Genomic DNA, 17,391 nt, shown 5'->3' on the forward strand with positions numbered 1-17,391 from the left:
GTATCGGTTTTAAACTTTTTCATGCACTGTAAGTATTCTGAATACTTTCGTTAACCAGCACAAGCACAAGAGTAGCGTATTACGTCTCAAACCACATTAAGAATAAAGTTACGCTTTGAAACAGTTACACGGATCACCCCGTATATTTTTTCTCTTCCTTTTTCACTCTCGACCCCTTCGCATCGTTTCCTCTCCTCCTTCTTCCCTTAACTCCCGTGCAGAGTTATCTCCTTTCCTCCCTCTTTCCTTAACTTTCACAGCGTCTTTCCACGTTTCCCTTTTTTTTCACTGCATTTCTGCTTTCCTTTGTCCCTATCATTCGCGGTGTCTCCTCTTCGACTCTCTCATTCTCTGCCACGAAACGGTGATTCTTTCGATCCAGTCGCTCCCTAGCTCGCGATCCTTACTACGTCGCGAGGACAGCCTCGCTGATTGAGAATAATGCGAGGTACCAATTACTCGCTGGCATAAAGAGGAATTCATTAGCGGGAGAAACGCGCCGCCGGGGCATCTCTCTGTTTAGCTTTCGAAGAGGGACAAGGATATGGCAAGAAGAGGGTAAAAGGGAGAGCAACTGCACCGGTTGCACGCGGCTTTTGTGCAACGGGATACGCCACGCTACCGAGCACTTCCTGCATTGTGCCTCGGGACGACGCGTGGTCGAATATTTTATTCCGTGCGAGGCACAGAGGTCAATGATTGACGCTAGTCGCGCATTAATTAGAAAAGAAGCCGCAAGGCGAGTGTACTTTGGTGCACGTTCGTCGCCACATTTTTGGTGAATGGTTCCGCGGAAACTGATGACCCAGTGATGCACGTCTCGTAATGAAATTGGGAAAGGCGGGCAGAAATGCCATTTTTTTGATGAAACGGTGGAAAGTGGTTAGAAATTCCGCTTTTTCGTGAAATTGGGAAAGTCAAGAGAAGCGACATATTTCGTGGTGAAATTGGAAAAGCGAGTGAATTTCGTTGAAGTTTAGGAAAACTACGACTTCAGGTTTTTAAATTTAGAGAAATAGGACGAGGGATGTATTGGTACTTATTGATATTGCTAGGAATTCAGATTTTTATGAATACGATTAGAGAAATGGAACTTAGACTCTTACAAAATAAACGAAGAACGCAAGGATGAAAAATATGATAAATCACATTTCTCATCTTCTATAGAATAATTTTAAAATCCGATTTATTGTTAACCACTTTCATAACAAAACTATCTTTGCACTTCGTTGTGGAATTAAATATGTGTTTGTATAAATGTAGATATTTGTCTTTCGGTACACTTAAAAGACACATTAGTAATATTAATATAGACTATTGTTAATTAAATTACACTAACATAGCAACTAAACAAATATTATTCGTTTGTTAGAAAACAGTACACATAGATATGTCATCTACTTTTACAAGCTTTATATCCCCTAATTTATCAAGTTATAGGTCTTCTCAATTATTTCATATTGAAATGCTTCTTTTCCCAACAGCCGATAAAAAGTCATAGAATCAAAGATGGCTCATATTTTCCCCGTGTAGTCTTCAGTAATAAGTAATAACTTTAAAACGTTTTCTTGGCAATATATCATACTGGTAATGTAATAACCAAAAAACAAGTCGATACTTAATCTCGTAATCGATATCGAAGCGTAATTTCTCGGTAAATTTTCGTGTCAATTTCCTGCGACGAACATCAAAGATATCCATCCTGTTTAAATAACGAGCGTTAAACGTCATTCTGTTTGCACTGTTGCGCAAAGTTGTAAATCCTGTCTGCACAAATGGCGAACATATATCGCGCTGTTTTCTTTACTTCCTTTCCCTTGTACGATCACGATTACACCTTTATGGTTTTACAACGGGGACAGATTCTTTTTATCTGCGGATTCGATTGGACGGGGAGGATCCGCGTTTTCGAGAACGACCGCTTCCTTCGTGTCTTGTTCCCTTCGAAATTCGCTTTATCGTTCCTTTCCTCCGCGTGTGTACACTTATTTCATGCTCGGTGGAACATCGGGTCTCCGAAGGAAAGCAGCTTGCTTACTCGATAAGAGGCAAAGAAATTCTTGCGAAATTCCCTCTAGCAAAAGGGCCCTCCGCGATGCGTAATTTAGAACTCGCGTTACGCTGCAAATATGAGAATTCTACGAATCCTTTCAACTTTTGATTATCATCCTAAAATTTCGATATTCTAGATCCACGTTTTCGACAGAAAAATGAGGTTCGCAGTTTCCCTTTTTTGTAATTTTCCTAGCAGTTCTATTTTATTATCGAATGGTTCATAGCAAAAGAGACTTTTCACTATGTTTGCTTCTGTTCAGAAAACCCAGAGAATACTCTAACGAAATCTAATTACTGTTCAATAGAATACTTTTTTAACAGAGTATTTGTTATAGAATTCTGCAAGTGCATTTTTAATTGGATCATGGAATTGCGGGATTACAACAGGAGTTATCTTTGCAAAACTGCTTAATTTCCATTCGAGGATAAATCAGAATATAGATCGTTTTTCATAATACAATTTTAACATGTTGTGAGCTTTGCTCCTGACTACTAGTTATAGTATAATAATGTACGTTTAAAATTCCCTTTTGTCTTTGTTTTCAAAAATACCATCACGAAGAAGTAACGAAAATCTGGCACAATTTTTCTCTTATAAATTGTCCCATAAGCTAGACGTCCCCGTTCCAAGCGCCTCGTGTTTAAACGAAACTCTCTTTCCTTTCTTTCTCCGCTAATACCACCGCTAGACTGCGAATGTTTATCCGCTTATTATTTCAAAAACGTAAAGTATAAAATACATCTTACCACGCAAAAGTATACGAAGCACTCAAGATAAAGCGTTTACTACGATATTTAGTTGATGGAACAAATCTCTCTTAACGCTACGTCTCTCGAGCTGCACCCCAAAAAGTATCAAAATGCATAAACATTCGCAGTCTAACCATCGCAATGAAGTAACAAAAATCTCTTGCAAGCGCAGCGTCATAAATCACCCAATAGATTTACATTCCTCTCTGTTCCAGGCGCCCCGTGCTTAAAGCGTGGCGCCCAATTATCAAATTAATTAAATGCATCGAGCGTGTCCGCGTGAACGGTGGCTGAATCATCCCCGTGGCCCGAAAATCCGACTGAACAATAACACTTGCTCTGTCGGCTGTCATCCGAGGTTGACAGGACCGCACCTAGAACGAACGTGCCGCCTGCCTGGGATGCTGTCAGTCAAGGATCAGCGAACCGTAAGAAGAGCCATTGTGAACGAAAGTATAACAGAGAAATGGAATCGGAGCTGTCGCGGGCCGATCGAGGGTCAAACAGAGCCTGGGTATCCGCGACTATGGGGTTGCTCGACCTGATTGGACGTCAAGCAGGAGAACGCGTCGCGCCGTCCGAACAGAGAATATGCTTTGACTGGAAATTAATTCAAGTGGTTTCCGGGCTGAGACGAATGACTCGGAAAGTAGGGAGGATTGCTGGTTTGTTCGTCGATCGAGATTGTCGAATGTCATTGTGGAATTGATTGGTACATTGGTGAGGGTGGAGGATTGGAGCAAGTTGAAGAACGATTTAAAGGCTGGCAATTTGATGATTTTTATGTTTTAGGTAGGTTATGTTTTATTTCTCTGATTGAAGTGAAGTTTGGTTTGTTGGGAAAAAAATGCTGATAATAACTGAAAAAGGAAGTGGAGGATTATGGTAGATAAGTAAAATGCGCATTGCAGAAGAGTTAAAGCCCCGATAAGACAGGCGGATTTCTTGGTAATCGTGACCTACGTAATAGCTGGCAATATCGAATGCGATTTTGATAATTGTCATTTATTGGCAAGAATATTACTAACAAGAGGTTCCATGGTGTAATGGTGAGCACTCTGGACTTTGAATCCAGCGATCCGAGTTCAAGTCTCGGTGGAACCTATACTTTTGCATTTACCGTTGCAATAATTTATTATAAAGTTGAACAAATGTTTCAACAACAATAAGAGGCGTAAAAAGTTAATTAAACAAGAGGTTCCATGGTGTAATGGTAAGCACTCTGGACTTTGAATCCAGCGATCCGAGTTCAAGTCTCGGTGGAACCTTCATTTTTGGTTCAAAAAATCATTTAAATATTAATAAATAATTTATCAATTAAAAAATTTCAATACATACTAATTCAACAACTGGTTCCATGGTGTAATGGTAAGCACTCTGGACTTTGAATCCAGCGATCCGAGTTCAAGTCTCGGTGGAACCTTTGTTTTTGGTTCCAAAAATCATTTAAATATTGGTAAATAATTTATCCATTAAAAAATTTCAATACATACTAATTCAACAACTGGTTCCATGGTGTAATGGTAAGCACTCTGGACTTTGAATCCAGCGATCCGAGTTCAAGTCTCGGTGGAACCTACATTTTTGCATAATTTATTGCAATTTTGGAAAAATGTTAGTACAATAAGTAAGTAGATTGAAAATTGTTTAAACAGAGGGTTCCATGGTGTAATGGTCAGCACTCTGGACTCTGAATCCAGCGATCCGAGTTCAAATCTCGGTGGGACCTTCAATATTTTTTACATCTTGAAAATTTTAAACAATAAGTTAATAATTTTTAATTCTAAGAATTTTTATATTTTGCTCGTGCAACAGGTTTCACAGAAAAGTTATAGTTTTTGAAGCTCCCATTGATAGACTATGCACGTATAAAATGAAGTTTTATATAAATTATTAAATCTTCCTAACAAACTACATTAGGGTGAGAAAATCTTTATAAAATAAGTAACTAATACAATATTGAGATAGAAACAACATCTAAATTATTATTTCAAATTTTAGTACGATATATATAATCTTAAGTTTTATAAAAATATAAACATTTGAAATAAAAAGAAGTTCCATACGATGTAATATTAAAAAATCGATCGTATGTGAGGTTCCATGGTGTAATGGTTAGCACTCTGGACTTTGAATCCAGCGATCCGAGTTCAAATCTCGGTGGAACCTAAGTAGTTTTCTTTTGATTGTGCCAATATATTTATATAGGATATGTTTCTGCAGAAAGAATATATATATATATAAATCGTTAACCAACCGGTTCCATGGTGTAATGGTTAGCACTCTGGACTTTGAATCCAGCGATCCGAGTTCAAATCTCGGTGGAACCTGAGAAAAATCTTTTTTCTAAATCATTTTTACTATAATAGCGAAATATTTTTCAAAACCTCGATAGGGGTGAGAAAAACCACCCCTTTCAGGCGGTCTCATGGTGTAATGGTTATCACTCTGGACTCTGAATCCAGCGATCCGAGTTCAAATCTCGGTGGGACCTGCTTTTTTTGCAATCGCTTTTCTTTTGGTATTAATAGAAAAATCATAATTAATTAATTGATCAATGTTCCACAAATATTTCTCATAATTTTTTCAATGATTCTAACAACAAAACATGTGTGATGTGACAAACTAACGTTTCCTTTCATTCAAATATTTATCGACGTGATATTCAGCAAGAGGAACACATATTATATGTATAAACACATATTACTAAAAATAATCTAGTTGAAAATAGGAAGCTTTACTGAAATCAAATTTCTTTAGATCTGATTCAATTCTGTTTATATAGCGAATCATTTTGAATTAACTTATAATATAATCTATATATTTTATTCAATTAAATTTCCACAGTGAATCTTTCTTCTTATTGATATTTTATTTCATAACTGTATTTATGACCAGATAAGTTTTTGCCCAAAATTGTACAATACCTTTAATAGTTTATTAATAATATTGACAAATATATATAAAAGATTACAGGTGGATATCTGTATGCAAATGTTTAATGCAAAATTATAATTCACGAAATAAAAAAAATTCCTTCGAGCCGGATTCGAACCAGCGACCTATGGATGTCCATCACACTTTCTATTTTCCAACTACAGTCCACCGCTCTACCAACTGAGCTATCGAAGGCTTGAGGTCCAATTCTAATTTTTTACATATAACGTAAGATATTATCTTGGAATTATTAGTCTTCAATAAATTAATTATTTATTAGACAATAACAATAATATTTACCTAGTTATAAATTTTCAGTTATAGGAAACCAATAATTTCCATAAATTCTGACATTTTATCCATCGCGTAAAGCGAAAGTAGAATTAGGTCAAAGGAAGATCTATATGTAGAACTACCTGACCTACGTCACGAACGAGGAGTGTTGCGTCATGCCAAGCCTTCGTGCGTAATTTGAACATCAGAGCGTACTTCACCCTTATATTCTGTTCCTAATTAGCAATTACTAAGGGACGTGGAATTAGATAGACCGTTCAGTTACTCCATAATAACTTTATTCGACTAAATATCCGTAGATTATGAAATACACCGCTCGAACTATTCTGGCTATCAGAAATCTTTTTCTTGGATTTTCTTTTTGCCAGAAGAAATTAATATTACTCTATACATCAACTTTCGCATTCCACTCTCAAATTCTTAACTATTACGGGGTGTAAAACTACATAAATCGCTCCATTGCCTTCCAATAACTTTATTCAACCAAGAAAGAGCTTCATTTTGTACCCTTTCTTTTCCAATATGAACCAATGTTACTTTATATTTCCACTTTCCTGCTCCGCCCTCAAACTGTTAATTATCAACTGAATAAATTGCTCGGTCATCTCCCAATAACTTTATTCAATTGAAATAGACGTAATTTCATCTGTTCTGGGCGTAAGGAATTTAATTCTTGTGTCCTTTTCTTCCAATATAAATCGATATTACCCTATACTTTTTCTAAATGAGTCTATTCAATTGCCTTCTAGTAAGATCATTCGGCCAAGACAGATACGATTTTACTGATATTCCTCGCAGAATGTTTCGTCTTCGAGCCTCTCTTCGCCAACATAGACTATTAACTTCGCCTACCAACAACATCGTCAAAAAGCCACCGCCGAAATTCCCATATCCAAAGCAGGACAACGTCGAAACTGAGGCCGATGATCGCTGACGACGCGTTCCGCCGTGCCGCGATCCAGTTATCACTTATTTACGACGTCTCGAGGCAGCGGACGAAAAAGAATTGCGTGTCAAAGGCGGCCGAGACTGAACGTCGTGAAAATTTTATACCCCGTAGAAATCCTCTCTCTATCTCGTGCTGCACGCCAATCACCATCAAGCCATCGTAGAACGCCGCGTGTTTCATGGCTCGATACAGTTTACATAAAACTATAAAATTATGGTCGTAGCCGAAAACTCACCCTGCGAGGAGAAGTATAGAAGATCACGAGGAACATGGAACGAAAGCATCGAAAGAGGAACACGATAGAAAGGTAGGGAAGAGACGCGGAGGAGAAGCTATATCGTAAAGTCGATGGGGTATTTTTACATGAAGTCATTAAACCCGGTTTACTGCGAAACAAAGTACCTCGACGTCTCTCTGTGTTCTCCATCTCGTGTTCACAGCTGCGCTGTTCGTCGCGTCGCTTAATTACTCCTCATCGCCGAATTAAGGAGCTAGATCGCGTTCTGCTTTAACGAGAGACGAATGTTTAATGAGGGACCTCCCGTGGGCCACGTATTTGCAGAGACAGTTTTCACGGTGTAAAGAAGCTTGTTGTACGTTGCGAACGTATTTCCCCCTTCTTTTTTCGCGATAAATTATTGAATTAGCTGGGAATTTAGAGAGAAAACGAAGGCTTTTGGATATGAAAAATTCCAGGCTCGTTCTTCCTCTTTTTTTTATTTCTAGGTATATTTTAATAAATTGCGGAATCTACCGGCGGAGTTTTGATTGTTTGGCGGTGAAACAATTTACAATTTTTGACTTTGGATAGAAAATTGGAAAACTAGCCTTATATATACTATATAAATTAATTGAATACTTATCTGCTAGTTAGAAACTAATCTAAAATGAGTCAAGTAATAACCTTAGTTATTTAATTACTTAGATGCACTCAGAGTAATTTAAAAATTAGATGTTTAGATAGAGCGCAACCTACTCTGAAAATATTTAATTAAGGTAAAATGCGGTTATAAAGAAATGATTTGCATATAGTACAATGAAATGACAATAAAGGAAAATAATATAATGTACAAATAAAATGAAATCTAAAATCTACAACCTCATACTTAGGTATCCAACTTTTAGGTCACTTGATATCGAAGAAGAGCGAAAAGGAAAAATACAAAAAGTAATTTGAGAAACAGCGATAGCTTCTGAATTAAGGTTAACATTTGAAAGAAAATGAACCAGCACAATTTTTCCGACGTATCAAAAATCTAGGTCCCATTTCCCCTAAAACTTCCAATTCCGTCGCAATCCCATTTCCTTGCGGAACTGAAGCAAGTAGATTTTTCCAGGTCATGGTCAGACACGAAGAATCGCACGCTTCTCCTACGACGCTTCATTCGATTCGTTGATTTTTTGTTTCTGTATTTCGGTCAGGAATGTCCACATTGACCTAGATGCAACGAATTCGGCTATTTAGACGATAGTACTGCTGACGTAGCGAATTTTTATGCGCAGTGACGAAAACCAAGGAGATTGGGACCGAGCTTATCGAATTTACGATACGCAATCGAGAAACGAACGTAAGCGATGCTTCCTTTTTTTTTTAAATAAAATCGCTTATCTAACTGATAGCATTTCCATATATTTCGTGCTCTATTTTCGTATTCTCCTCTGTTACTAAGGAGAGAGATTCTTAACCCAGTTTTGAGATGGGATTTGTGAAAAGTCCGAGACTTTCGTTAAATAAATAGAAAGAAGTACATACGAGAATACAGAAGCATGGAAATAAGGAATAATATGCTCTGAGAAATAGAACGAAAGATGTTAGAGAAACTATTTTGTAGATAAAATATTTGTATTAGATTTAAAATGTATGATATAATGTATTAAATACTTATTGGATTTTTTTTGGAAATAATATGTTCCAGATGCCTTGTTTTATAACGAATATTGTTATAAGCAGATTAGGAGACTTTCTATCACTCCAAAACCAATTACTGAAACTTTACCAATCTTGTTTTATTTTAATCCCACGATGAAATGTAACTCGTTGACATACACTTTAAGTCCTAAACTAATATCATCGATGGGACTGCTTGGAAAATGCTATTTCTTATAGAAAAAGGTAAATCAATTATTATTAAATGACGCCATACGATTAAATTTTCTAGCGATTATTTTCAAAGACGAAACAACGAAACTACTGTTGTATTTCATCTCAATTTTTTAAATAAATAATCCGTGTCTTTGAAAATCACCGTTAGACCGCTAATTTTTAAACACCTTTGGGAAAGTTAAAGGTGTACAGAGAAGATGTAATGCAAAGAATGCACGCGATAGTGATAAATCTGTAAATTATCCAGAATAAACTACTCGTTATAATATTTTTAGTGATTGAGCCAAATAAGCAAAACAAATCGTTATTTAAACTACGCTCCCTCGATTATATTCATAAAAATAGAAAATTGTATAAATACCCGCAATATGATTATCACGCTTCATCCCCAACAATGATCTTTACTTACCGATATTAATTAAAACATCACCATTCCCTAGATCCAATTTCTTCTAAAAGAATTCTCCACTCTTTCCAAAACCATTAACAATTACTACCAACAAACCTGTCCATTCATCGAACCCTCTCACTTCCAAGCAACCATTTGCAAAACCGTACCATTTACGACTCAATTTCCTAACACTATATCTTCTCCCTTTTTACCCTACTTCCAAATATTCGCGTTTTAAGCGCTCGCTCATCAAAGGCATCCACCGGCGTCGTTTTCCGCGCATACATTAAAATCTACCTTAAACGTCGCGAAACGGAGAACATCGACGAGGGACGAACGAAACGAGAGATCGTATACGGGGATCGCGTTGTTAAAACGCAGCGTAGACAAACAATTTTTAAGGGGCAGTTAAATCGCGACGTTGTACGTTCCTCGGTGGTAATCATTCGATACGGTGGAGGGGCCATTTCTGGCCCATCCGGCGGGATACGTTTTACGAACGAGCTCGCTGTGCCTTCCTCGTCGTGCCACGCGCTTTTTACCCGTATAAAAAATTTCGCGTCTTATTTAAACGTTCCCCAAAGCCAGGCTCCACCTCAGCTTGCCAAGCGGGTAGGTTCGAGAGAGGGAAGACGAGGGAGAACGTCTAATATCGTTCTTTTTTTACGATATAAGTTCGAGGGTGTGCAGCAGAGTCGCGAAGGGTTAGGTTTGTCGAAAGGAAGAAGGTTTCCGAATGAAACGGATTATAATTGACGCGGTGGCCATAAATCTCGAGCGTTTGGGGTTTTATGGTGAAACGGGAAATTGGCTCGAGATGCCTGCGACTATTAAAAATATGCAAAATTTTCTTAACCCAAGACGTCGATGTCTTCTTGCGTTTTTTTCGGTGACAGGGGTTTTATTCGAGGGTTGAGCTGGAGTTATAAATCTTGTTGAATCGCTTAATGCGTTGTATTGGTCTGTTAATTTAATCAACGTTTTGGCCGTCATTTTTTCAAAATTTCACTTCCGATATGTATCGAAAGAATTTAAAAAGGCGTTAAAACGTATGTATATGTATCTTGGTATATTCCTGATTAAATAAGAAACGCGAACGAAGATCACGAAAATTGGGAACCAAAATATGTTTCAATTTTTCTCACTTCGTATCAATTTTTTGCTGTTGAAGTGGCTAATGGGTCGTAACCGAAGATTACAGACAAAGAATGCGATAAATCACATCTTCTCTTTCATTCTTTAAATACAAACTTATCCCATCCATTGAACATTCCAACAACTACCTCGCTTTAAATATTCTTTACACTTGTGCATGTTACGTACATTCTTGCATTTTTAAATATCCCATGAATGCATAGAAACTTAGTATATATCATGTTTGTCTCTTATGGTCTTCAATTGTAAACGCTCGTAGACTGTACCAGTGATATCTATATTAAAATACGGTATATTTAACGAATAAAACTAAATCGAACGTGCATTGAGAAGGCTTTACTCTCGACGTGTCTGCTTTATCAGTCACGAGCAGTCGCGTTAACTGATCGAAGCGTCTTCGACTGATCGTCGTGCGCTCGGTAGGGCGAACGCCGAAAGCGTCTTCGCGGTTGTAAAGTCGCGTCTTATCCGCGAGAGATAGCGAGGCGGAACAAGCGTGACATTGAGGAGACGTTAGAGGCGCGATACGATTGGATAACAAACATTTTATCGCGTTTAATTTCGCGCGGCAGGCGTTAAACTTTAACAGCTTCTTTGGTAATAAATAATATTATGCACGCAAGTTCTCCGCTGCCTGTTTTCCTTTAGGGCCGTGTAAGAGCCGCGGGGCAATTAAATAAAATGCGATACCGTTCGAGTTATGACTGGAATCTTTTATGGTTTATGAGCACGCCGCGTATTCCTTAAATCGGAGCATAAAGTAACTTCGCCGTGGCTTATATACGACGCGTAGCAGGGCTTTTTCAGTTGGCTGGAAAACATTTTGAATGCGAGGGATTTATCGAGTACTTACTTACTTTTGGAATAAAAGCGACACAGGCGCGTTGGACATTCAATTAGAAAATGGTATGGCGACAGGAATCGTTTAATTTGTTTCATAATGGATGGATGTATTGATAAGTTTTGCTTATTTTTTTAACGTGATTGGTACGTCGAAATTTTACACGCAATAAACGATAATGTATCAGAATGTGTAACTAAATACGATAGCAATACTAGCGTGCAATTAATAAGTGTTTTATTTAATCTTCTACGCTCGCATCGATCAACGTGGTTTCTCGAATAGTTGGTGGAATCTGTTCTATTTTCTATAACAGTACGAGAACAGTTTATTTCAAAGACAACGATAGAAGTAGTCCGCCGGTGTTTTAATCTGGTGAAAGCTTCACGAATTCCTGTTCCAAATTCTTTCCATATTCTATTAGAATTTTAAAGCTCGATGTAGTGATTCAATGGCAGTGGAATATAATAAAAACGAAACATCTTTCACGATTTTGTTCAAAATCTAACTAACAATAAATCAACAATTTTATAACTGCAGGCTTACATTGGGTTATATATTTTCCTAACAAATCTCGTATGAAAAATTCACCCATATATTCAGAAACACGTACAAAAATATATTAAAACCTAAACAAATCTGCATTCGATGGAACCAAAATACAATGAAAATAAAGTACGATTATATTAATACAGAGAAGTAGTTGATTCTCATAAATTTAGATACGATCAAACCATCACCATCAAGAAATCACTATCAGCAGGTTCAGAAATAAAATTACACTATAAGATTCGAAAGATCTTGGTACAAAACGATCTCTAGGATCGGTTGACGACGGTGTGGCAAGATTCTTGATACCGTCTGCCCTGTCTGGATAGTCTATCCGCGGACGAGGTGCAATTCCGCGGGCGAAGTGTTACGGACGATGGCTCGTGTGATTCTCGATTACACGTTCCGTCATTACGAGGCCGGTATTTTATCGTCCAACTGAGTTAGGGCGGTTCCGCTCGTTAACCGGAAACTTCCAAGGGATCGTCTCGGTGAAATTTAAATTGAGAAAGTATTTTACGAGCGTGCGACAGTTTCACGGTGGCGTTGTCACATCTTGATGAACTTGCTGTAACGATCGTACGGGAACGTCGTAGTCTGGGCCCTTGGTTTTCGTTATCCTTCGTCGTCCCGGGAAATCTGATTCGCGAAATCGGCCATTTTCCAGGGATTAACGAACGGTGATCGCTTATTCGGACCATTTATCCTCGATTGCTCGTCACAGACTGTAATTATCATAACGGATCGTCGTTCGCTGTTTGTACTGGAATCTAAAATTTGTTCGACACCTGTGGATTTGGATCGGTGCAATTAGGACAAGACGACGAACTATTTGTTCTTGTATCGAGGGCAGCTTGAAAGTTTTCAAAAAATAACGAAAAAGTAATTTGGAGCAAGTATCAAGGAGCGAAGAAAGCTCCAGAATCAACGATATACATAGAAAATGATGTATGTTTATTTAGATTTAACGAATAAATGCTTTTCATGGATTATTAACCCCATTTGATATTTATCCTCGAACATGTTGTTAGCATGTAGAGATGGAAACAACTTTTATTTCATAATATACTCCTTTTCAAAAATTCTTCGCGCAAAGTTCTATCCAAAATTACATCAACCCTGATACGTTCTTTGATCATCTCCCTTGACACATGTAATTTTTCGTTTCCTAATTTTATTCGACGATCTTTCTACACATTTGTATACATCGAAACGAGTGTAGTGTACACCGAAATTTGTATATAAAAATTCAGAGATTATAACAAAGTAGAGTAAAGTATTTCGAGAAACGAAAAGATGAAATTGAATCGCAAGCCACAAAAACAGCTACTTACAGAGGCGTATGAATAGCAATGAAAAAATCTGCTTTCCCAGCAAGAAGCTGCCTCTGTAGAAACTTGAAACCGCTGTTTACGCACTGCGCAAACGCCGCGTGAACGAAAACCCATAAAACACGTGCTGTCGATAAATTACGATGAACTCGCAATCCAATGTTTCACGCGTCGTTCGAATCGCGAAACACCGTGTCGCGCCGGGAAATTCGTTTTTCCACGACTGATTTAAGGGGATCGAAATCAATGCGACAACCTCGACGGAAATATAGAATAGACAGCTGGTTGATTAATGTTGATACCGGGAAACGCTCGGTAATAATGCGCTCGCGTGCAACAGAGCGGCCGATGAGAGCGGCGAACGTGTAATTTGTGTGATTTTACTATTCGCGTTGGCATTTTGTAATTGTGATTGATGAGCACCGGCCACGTTAGACGCGAATATGTTATGGCTATACATATGTTTGTCGTACGAATGGTCGGATTATTGGTCACGTGTGCTGCGTGGATAGCAAACATAATTGCGCGCGAATCGTTCGCACCTTTCATCATTGAATTTTGGCGTAGTTGATGTTTATAATGGTGGAAAATATTCATCTTTTGCTTTGGCTTCGGTTACGGATAGTTTCAGTTCTACTTGAATATGCTACAGTTTCTACTTATTAAATTGCATTTTAAGCTCTGATGCTTTTATATTTGGTTGTTGCAAAAGTTCCTTTCGTTTTATCAGGAAGTAGTAGATGCACAATGCCTTTTGTTTTATATTATTTTATCGAATTATGTTTGATCCATTTTATTCTATTACTACAGAATGGATCATACATAAATCCATAAATTAATATAAAATAAAAAATATCGTGCATCTATCATTTCATTTATGAAAGGAAAGAAACTTTTGGGACAATCTAATATCTAGCTTCAATTATATTAGGAACGCGGATTTTTATTTTGTATTTTATTTTTGTTATAGATCGCTTTAGTGATATGTAAACTCGATACAGAGAATATTTGCCTTCTTTTTGTCGTTTCGTCATATTCCCGTTTCATTGGAAAAAGAAATCCCAAGTTTTGAGAAGTAGAGAATTTTTAACATAAAATGAAAACCAGAAAATATGTTAGAAGCAACTTTGTATTCTTTTCGAATTAAAAATCTTCTTAACGAAAGATAAACGCGATGGATATCAAGACTGCGAAAAATGACGCTGATTAAATATTCCGTATTTCGGTATCAAAGATCGAGTTGCTGTTTAAAAATCTATATAATGCATCGAACGTCTTCTTTGCCTTGTCCCTTACCTTATCCGTATCAACTGGATCTAATAATCATTCGCTAAGCCATTCACCACTTCCAACCACGCACTTATCTCTAACTACGGCAATAAAAACGAACATATAAACACGTGTCATTTTCTACGGCAATTTACCGCTACATTTTCACTTCGTTGTAGCCTGAAAGATAGAACAACAAGAACTGAAAATAATCGTGCCACGTACATCGTTGCGGGTAACATCATCGAAGGGACCGCGTGCCTATAATTTCTACAATTTTAATCAATCTTTAATGGCGCGTCGTTGTGAACGCGTAATCTGTCATCGGTAGCGAATTACTTACAACGTTTCGTACGTCCGGAGTAGGGCTTAATTTAGCCGATAATTAGCGGCCGGATACATTTTTGATCCGTGAGTTACACGCCAGGTAGCCGGGACGCGGTGATTCCAGATAAGCCCGACATCGCGAGGCGAAAAAGCACCGCTACCTTCGTGGAAACGTACGATAACACGCGGTCTACGCCTCTATCCGATTATCGAATTACATGTATAATAAATGAATTATCGCCGGCTACGCGTTATATAATTACGGATTAAGCGTCAGGCACGGGGATTTCGCGGATATAGAGACGCGTCATATGTCGATCGACGTTCACGTCGACACGTAAGATGCATTCTGGCGTTTCATTAAAAATGATCGAACAGCGAAAACGCATTACAATATTGCGCACCATGCAGATACGTATCTCTCTGTCGCTTCGCGTTGTTACGATGGAGTAGCAAGATAAGTGGCGAGCGTAGATTGTGCGCGTTGGTGTGATTGTAGATCGTAAGCGGGATTTTTTAAAATAGGAAATATAAAATAACAAGAAAATGGGTTGATGTTGTTAAATGATATAAAGTGTAGGCGTGCGAAGAGTAAGTAATGCGAGTTGAAAAAAGAAAAAAAATGAATTTCAGGTCCCACCGAGATTTGAACTCGGATCGCTGGATTCAAAGTCCAGAGTGCTAACCATTACACCATGGGACCGCTGTGAAAGAGTATGCTTCACTACATCTTATTCGGGGATCAATAAAAATAAATCGATAATGAAATTGTTTATTGTTTGTTGATATATATATACACATTGTGGATTGTTATTATTAAATATTAAATAACGTGCGTAGTATATGAAGTTAATGTCAATATAAATATAGCTTATGTAATAGAGGTGCTCTTATAAGTTTAAAAATAAATACGCCTCTTTGTTCCACGTTGTTTGTATAGCGTTTGATGAAAAATAGCAATAAACTGTATTGTATGTACGTGTATACTATATAGTCGTAGAACAGACGAGGACAGCAGAGTATGTACACTCAGTGTGCTGAAAATGTTACACAACCGATATTATAAATAGAATTAGTCTGAAGCACAGTGGCAGTGGTAGCTTTATCGGAAATAGACACTTAACTTTGTACCGTAATAACAGGTGTTTTTTTTATCTGTACAGAGCAAGAGAAAATTACTTGATTCAGCTAAAAATATAATTAAATCGAGAAACGTCATTATTACGGTAATAGATATTTTTACTTCGTAATAGTCGAATTAATTAAAAATAACACACCTCTTCCACCGCGATCTCCAAACAAATCTCCGATCATCTCATTCAATTTATCCAACATAAGGCAAGGGACACTGACAAAAAAAAAAAAGAAGAGGAGAGAAGATACTGGTAATTTACAAACCCCTTCCCACATTCTCGACACTCGAGGTTCCAACCCCGTTTCAACGCGGGGCGAAAAGGAAAAAAAGCCTCTTGAGCCATTTCGCGAGTGTCGTCCCGAATCGGAAGAGGGTGAACAATATATAAATTCAGAACACCCCATCGAGCGGGGGGTGAAAGCGAACATAGATTTCGAAAGCATCGACAAGCGACAGAGAAAGGCGGGTCGGACAGGGTACACAGAATTTTTGGGGGGATGAAAGCGGGTTCGATGTAGCAAACCCTCTCCCTTCGTCGCGATGCCGTGTCAACCCCTAATTGAACGGAAGCTGGCAATAAATATTATGTTTCTTTCGTGGGGCCGGTTTTATAATGGCGCGCTGTCTTCGTACCTAGCGGCGGCGGAAGCGGATGTGCAATCAGTGTGACATGTGCTCGTGGCGGACTTTCACAAATTTATTTTCCGAAGCGTCACCGGGGGTGATTCCGGAACGAGCGATTAAACCGAAATTGCTGTTACGCTGACGATGTCGGACGGTACTATTATTTGATTACTTTCTGAAGGAAATTAGGTGATGTCATTTGGACACAGGTGAAAGACCTTCGTTCCACTAGTTGCTTCGAGAGCTTAGATTTATGGTCTTTTAGTATTTCTTCTTTTTTAGTATCCAATAAGGTACTTTTAAAAAACGTATATACAATATAATTTTTCATGTTGTCGTTAGATGAGTTGACGAGTTTAGAAGAGATTGTTTCTGTTTGATGTTATTTGCTGACTATGTAGAAGTATTTTTCTTTGACGTGATTAAATAAAAGGATAACCTGTTACTGTGAAAGATTGAGAATAGTTATTTAATCCTTAAACCTGATGCTGTACTTTGTTACGGACTGATGTCGCATCTTTTTTTTTTTTTGCTATAAAAACATCAAAATCTCACTAATCCTCTATATTAATCTTCTACATTCTATCCTGAAAAAGCCATCGCAAAATAAAGAGAAAATGTCAATCTTTCCCCGCACCCCGTGAATCCTAACTTTAAAATTAACATAAAACTACATCAAC

The 17,391-nt window shown here is 37.8% G+C and overlaps 2 long non-coding RNA genes and 10 other non-coding genes across 12 annotated transcripts; 9 read left to right on the forward strand and 3 right to left on the reverse strand.

Annotated features, from left to right (window-relative positions):
• The first annotated feature begins 3,837 nt into the window (after positions 1-3,837).
• Trnaq-uug (transfer RNA glutamine (anticodon UUG)) lies at positions 3,838-3,909 on the forward strand. Its single transcript has one exon. It is a non-coding gene; the product is annotated as a tRNA-Gln (tRNA).
• Positions 3,910-4,001: 92 nt separating this feature from the next.
• On the forward strand, positions 4,002-4,073 carry Trnaq-uug (transfer RNA glutamine (anticodon UUG)). The gene has a single exon. It is a non-coding gene; the product is annotated as a tRNA-Gln (tRNA).
• An 83-nt stretch (positions 4,074-4,156) lies between these two features.
• Trnaq-uug (transfer RNA glutamine (anticodon UUG)) lies at positions 4,157-4,228 on the forward strand. Its single transcript has one exon. It is a non-coding gene; the product is annotated as a tRNA-Gln (tRNA).
• Positions 4,229-4,311: 83 nt separating this feature from the next.
• Positions 4,312-4,383, forward strand: Trnaq-uug (transfer RNA glutamine (anticodon UUG)). Its single transcript has one exon. It is a non-coding gene; the product is annotated as a tRNA-Gln (tRNA).
• Positions 4,384-4,462: 79 nt separating this feature from the next.
• Trnaq-cug (transfer RNA glutamine (anticodon CUG)) lies at positions 4,463-4,534 on the forward strand. Its single transcript has one exon. It is a non-coding gene; the product is annotated as a tRNA-Gln (tRNA).
• A 368-nt stretch (positions 4,535-4,902) lies between these two features.
• Positions 4,903-4,974, forward strand: Trnaq-uug (transfer RNA glutamine (anticodon UUG)). Its single transcript has one exon. It is a non-coding gene; the product is annotated as a tRNA-Gln (tRNA).
• Positions 4,975-5,063: 89 nt separating this feature from the next.
• Trnaq-uug (transfer RNA glutamine (anticodon UUG)) lies at positions 5,064-5,135 on the forward strand. Its single transcript has one exon. It is a non-coding gene; the product is annotated as a tRNA-Gln (tRNA).
• Positions 5,136-5,227: 92 nt separating this feature from the next.
• On the forward strand, positions 5,228-5,299 carry Trnaq-cug (transfer RNA glutamine (anticodon CUG)). The gene has a single exon. It is a non-coding gene; the product is annotated as a tRNA-Gln (tRNA).
• Positions 5,300-5,839: 540 nt separating this feature from the next.
• On the reverse strand, positions 5,840-5,937 carry Trnay-gua (transfer RNA tyrosine (anticodon GUA)). Its single transcript has 2 exons — positions 5,901-5,937; positions 5,840-5,875 (listed from the first exon to the last, which is right to left on the reverse strand). It is a non-coding gene; the product is annotated as a tRNA-Tyr (tRNA).
• Positions 5,938-6,606: 669 nt separating this feature from the next.
• LOC126918713 (uncharacterized) lies at positions 6,607-14,018 on the reverse strand. Its single transcript, XR_007711421.1, has 3 exons — positions 13,360-14,018; positions 10,804-12,813; positions 6,607-8,423 (listed from the first exon to the last, which is right to left on the reverse strand). It is a non-coding gene; the product is annotated as an uncharacterized LOC126918713 (long non-coding RNA).
• Positions 11,441-15,936, forward strand: LOC126918714 (uncharacterized). Its single transcript, XR_007711422.1, has 2 exons — positions 11,441-11,541; positions 15,586-15,936. It is a non-coding gene; the product is annotated as an uncharacterized LOC126918714 (long non-coding RNA).
• Trnaq-uug (transfer RNA glutamine (anticodon UUG)) lies at positions 15,584-15,655 on the reverse strand. The gene has a single exon. It is a non-coding gene; the product is annotated as a tRNA-Gln (tRNA).
• Positions 15,937-17,391: the final 1,455 nt, after the last annotated feature.

Source organism: Bombus affinis, chromosome 7, assembly GCF_024516045.1.
Source record: "Bombus affinis isolate iyBomAffi1 chromosome 7, iyBomAffi1.2, whole genome shotgun sequence".
NCBI lineage: Eukaryota > Metazoa > Arthropoda > Insecta > Hymenoptera > Apidae > Bombus > Bombus affinis.